The sequence below is a fragment of the Littorina saxatilis genome, linkage group LG4, assembly GCF_037325665.1.
Source record: "Littorina saxatilis isolate snail1 linkage group LG4, US_GU_Lsax_2.0, whole genome shotgun sequence".
NCBI classification, from domain to species: domain Eukaryota; kingdom Metazoa; phylum Mollusca; class Gastropoda; order Littorinimorpha; family Littorinidae; genus Littorina; species Littorina saxatilis.
The window spans coordinates 9,211,778-9,216,304 of NC_090248.1; the positions used below are offsets into that span (position 1 = coordinate 9,211,778).

Here is a 4,527-nt window from a genome sequence, read left to right on the forward strand (position 1 = left end):
CACCTTATACATCGAAGGGAATATTTTTTGAAAACACACCACTTGAAAACCTGTAATAAATGAACAAAAAGAGAAAAATGAAGTATCACAACAAGAATACAATCATCCAAAAGTACGGTCACGGTCCAAATGAGTTTAGCGTGCCAGGCTCGATCATCCAGCATACTGACACAGCCTCCCCTTGCCCTTCTGACGGCTTACAAAAAATTTAAACAAGTCGCGTAAGGCGAAATTACTACATTTAGTCAAGCTGTGGAACTCACAGAATGAAACTGAACGTAGTCCGCCGCAAGTGCAAAAGGCAGTGAAAGTGACGAGCCTGTTTGGCGCGGCAGCGGTTGCGCTGTGCTTCATAGCACGCTTTACTGTACCTCTCTTCGTTATAACTTTCTGAGCGTGTTTTTAATCCAAACATATCATATCTATATGTTTTTGGAATCAGGAACCGACAAGGAATAAGATGAAATAGTTTTTAAATCGATTTCGGAAATTTAATTTTGATCATAATTTTTATATTTTTAATTTTCAGAGATTGTTTTTAATCCAAATATAACATATGTATATGTTTTTGGAATCAGAAAATGACGAAGAATAAGATGAAATTGTTTTTGGATCGTTTAATAAAAAAATAATTTTAATTACAAATTTCCGATTTTTAATGACCAAACTCACTCATTAGTTTTTAAGCCACCAAGCTGAAATGCAATACCAAACCCCGGCCTTCGTCGAAGATTGCTTTGCCAAAATTTCAATCAATTTAATTGAAAAATGAGGGTGTGACAGTGCCGCCTCAACTTTTACAAAAAGCCGGATATGACGTCATCAAAGGTATTTATCGAAAAAAATGAAAAAAACATCCGGGGATATCATACCCAGGAACTCTCATGTCAAATTTCATAAAGATCGGCCCAGTAGTTTAGTCTGAATCGCTCTACACACACACAGACACAGACACACACACACACACCACGACCCTCTTCTCGATCCCCCCCTCTATGTTAAAACATTTATCAATCAATGAGGCTTATATCGCGCATATTCCGTGGGTACAGTTCTAGGCGCTCTGCAGTGATGCCGTGTGAGATGAAATTTTATACGGCCAGTAATTGCAGCCATTTCGGCGCATATTTACCTTTCACGGCCTATTATTCCAAGTCACACGGGTATAGGTAGACAATTATTAACTGTGCCTAAGCAATTTTGCCAGGAAAGACCCTTTTGTCAATCGTGGGATCTTTAACGTGCACACCCAATGTAGTGTACACGGGGGGGGGGGGGGGGGGGGGGGGGGAGTTTGGACACCGAAGAGAGTCTGCACACAAAGTTGACTCTGTGAAATAAATTTCCGCCGAACCTGGGATCGAACTCACGCTGACAGCGGCCAACTGAATACAAATCCAGCGCGCTACCAACTGAGCTATATCCCCGTCAAAACTTGACTAAATGTAAACAAATAAGCAGAGATCAGGAGCTTTCTCTGCTTTTTTTTTTAAATTTAAACATTTAATTTTGTATGCATCTATTTTGCTACCACTGAACCAGGTACAGGGACACAACTGCAAAGCTACGGGTTTCTCTTGATAGATACAAAGTTGCTTTCCTTGTGTTATCCGACCGTACTGAACCAGGGACGCAACTGCAAAGCAGCGCGAAGGATTTTTCCAGAGTTGCTTCCCTTGTGTTTCGCAGCATGTGAGTTGTTCTTTGCTACTGGTCACAAGTGGGGGTCAGCTCACACGGACGCATTTTTCAATACAGTCTAGGGGAGAAACTGGTCACAAAGCACCCAGTACATGCCAGAGAGATAGGAGAATCGGCACAATCAAAGAAAATACCAAAATCATTCAATAGATATGGAAATATTAAGATTTACTGTGAAAATGCCAGCAAAAATGGCGTCCAAAAACGGGAACGCACACTTGGTGCGTCTTTGAAGACTTACCTCCCGTTCTGTGTTGTTGATAATAGTCGTGTTTGTGCTGTTGTTGTTGAAATAGTATCTAATAAAACTGATGCAGTTCTTGAAATGTTGCAAATTATTGTTGTCTTTGTGAAATGCGAGAGTGTTCTGAGGTGTAATCTGCATACGGCTGATGTCCCACATAGGGTACCCCACTTCGCTCAGCGTATCACTCCAAATGAGCTTCATAGCAGAAAAGCAGATACACTACCAACACACTGCATAACAGATCTACAAGTCTGAGCCAGAATCATTGAAATTTACTTTCTGTATAAAATATTGCAATCAAATTTGTTCACGATGTCCCACAAATAACGCAGGTTACCCTCGCCTTCGATTCAAAGTAACTCCAATCTGACTTAATTACAATCGAAACGCAGATGACGAACTGATTCACCACAAATTTGTGGTATTTTACACACAAATTTCAACTGTGTTGTTTCGCGATAAACAGCCATAAACAAACAAATGTGGCGCCGTCACGTCGCCTTGGAAGGAATAACGCAGGTGACCAAGGCTTGTTTCCGATACCTGTCTGATTAAAATCATCGTTTTTTCACGAATGACGGCTCTTTGGCAGATCTGGTGAGTTGGAAACTGTTTATGAATGTTTCATTTAATGTCAAATGCGTACATTCTTGTCGATATTGTTACCTTTGGGCTCATAAATTAAGTCAATCGTCGTGTTGTCCGAAAGTGACTTTTGTCAGCATAGAACTTACTGTGCTTTGATCATTGACTGAGAAGAATCTTCCGATGACACTAGTTCATTTCACTACGCGACTGCAGATCTGCAAGGAAACTTACGGCAGGGGAAATAAGCTTAACTGAAGACGAATAAGCGGAGTAACTGTTCTTCAACGGATTGCTCTTACACTGATCTAAATATTTAGATCTTGTCGTCTGCTAGTCTGCTAGTAAGTATAGTCTTCGGTCGTGTGAAAGTCACATCTATTTCGACTGTGTGCATCGATCCGTGTAGTGAAATGTTGATCTTTGATGATTTGGCAACATAACTTCGCTAAATGTGCTTCGAGTGTATCTCCCCGTTAACCGCATTTGAAAACGTCTTTTAACAAGACCATGTTTCGACAGCCCAGACGGGGAGGATCCTCGATAGCTCACAGGGTATATAATGTTTTCCGCCGTTTTTTTAAGAATCCTTTCAAATTTGCTATTCCAAAAGTACCTTATGACACGACTCGAGTGGCAAAGAACATTCTCTGCAATTCCTGTCTCAGTCCGTGCAGCCGTTTCGGGTCCTATCGTCATCATACAAACATACACACAGACACACAAGAACCAGCTTTAAAAGTTAGATTATGTAGGAACCATGTGAACCAGTGATTTTTTCTTATGTACAACAGATACTACAGTATTTCTGCTTTATGAAAAGCAATATTTCAAAAACAAAACTAGAGATTTGAATTTTGACCACTTTTCCCCCTTTCTGTCACCAGTACTGAAGAACAACTCACGTGCGTTCTGTTTGTTCCCTTTCCGACAAAACTAAGACACGGGAAAGATCTCTTTCCGATAAGTAAAATAAACCACTCTTTGTTGGGAGATGCTTTTTTTTTTTTTTTTTTACTAAAAACATAGGTACAGTTTGACAGTGGCTCACCAAACATGGCAGGGAAATGAAACGAGGCACAGTGGTGTGTCTATAGGCTTAGTCCGAACTGAGTCAGTACGCTACTCACACCTGTGAACTCTAGCGGATATTATCGTGTGGGTATATAGCAACATCAGACCTGCGTGTTAGTGTACTGTTCACTACAGTACATATACTAAAATTGGAACGATACAGAGAAGATTAGCATGGCCCCTTGCGCCAGGGGCCATGCTAATCTTCTCTGTATCGTTCCAATTTTAGTATATGTACTGTAGTGAACAGTACACTAACACGCAGGTCTGATGTTGCTATATACCCACACGATAATATCCGCTAGAGTTCACAGGTGTGAGTAGCGTACTGACTCAGTTCGGACTAAGCCTATAGACACACCACTGTGCCTCGTTTCATTTCCCTGCCATATTTGGTGAGCCACTGTCGAACTGTACCTATGTCTTTAGTTTAAAAAAAAAAGCATCTCCCAACAAAGAGTGGTTTATTTTACTTATCGGAAAGAGATCTTTCCAGTGTCTTAGTTTTGTCGGAAAGGGAACAAACAGAACGCACATGCTGCGAAACACAAGGGAAGCAACTCTGGAGAAATCCTTCGCGCTGCTTTGCAGTTGCGTCCCTGGTACAGTACGGTCGGATGATCAAAACCCAGCTGGAACTTTTCCAAACACTAGTCACACCTATCTTGACCTATAGTTGTGAAGTATGGGGTTACACAGGAATAGAAATAATTGAAACTCTCCAACTTGAATTCTGCAAGTACTTACTACACCTGAAAAAGTCCACACCAAACTGCATGGTCTGTGGGGAAACTGGACAGTATCCCTTGTATATCCATGTTTACTGTAGGATGGTTAAATTTTGGCATAAATTGATAACAGACCTTACTTGTAGTAAAAAATCATCGTGCCAGATGCTACGCACTCTCAATGAGTGTGCC

General features: G+C 40.9%; 2 non-coding genes across 2 annotated transcripts; one reads left to right on the forward strand and one right to left on the reverse strand.

The window, feature by feature from the left end:
• The first annotated feature begins 3,726 nt into the window (after positions 1-3,726).
• Positions 3,727-3,836, forward strand: LOC138965750 (U6 spliceosomal RNA). Its single transcript, XR_011455519.1, has one exon. It is a non-coding gene; the product is annotated as a U6 spliceosomal RNA (small nuclear RNA).
• Positions 3,751-3,860, reverse strand: LOC138965749 (U6 spliceosomal RNA). The gene has a single exon (XR_011455518.1). It is a non-coding gene; the product is annotated as a U6 spliceosomal RNA (small nuclear RNA).
• Positions 3,861-4,527: the final 667 nt, after the last annotated feature.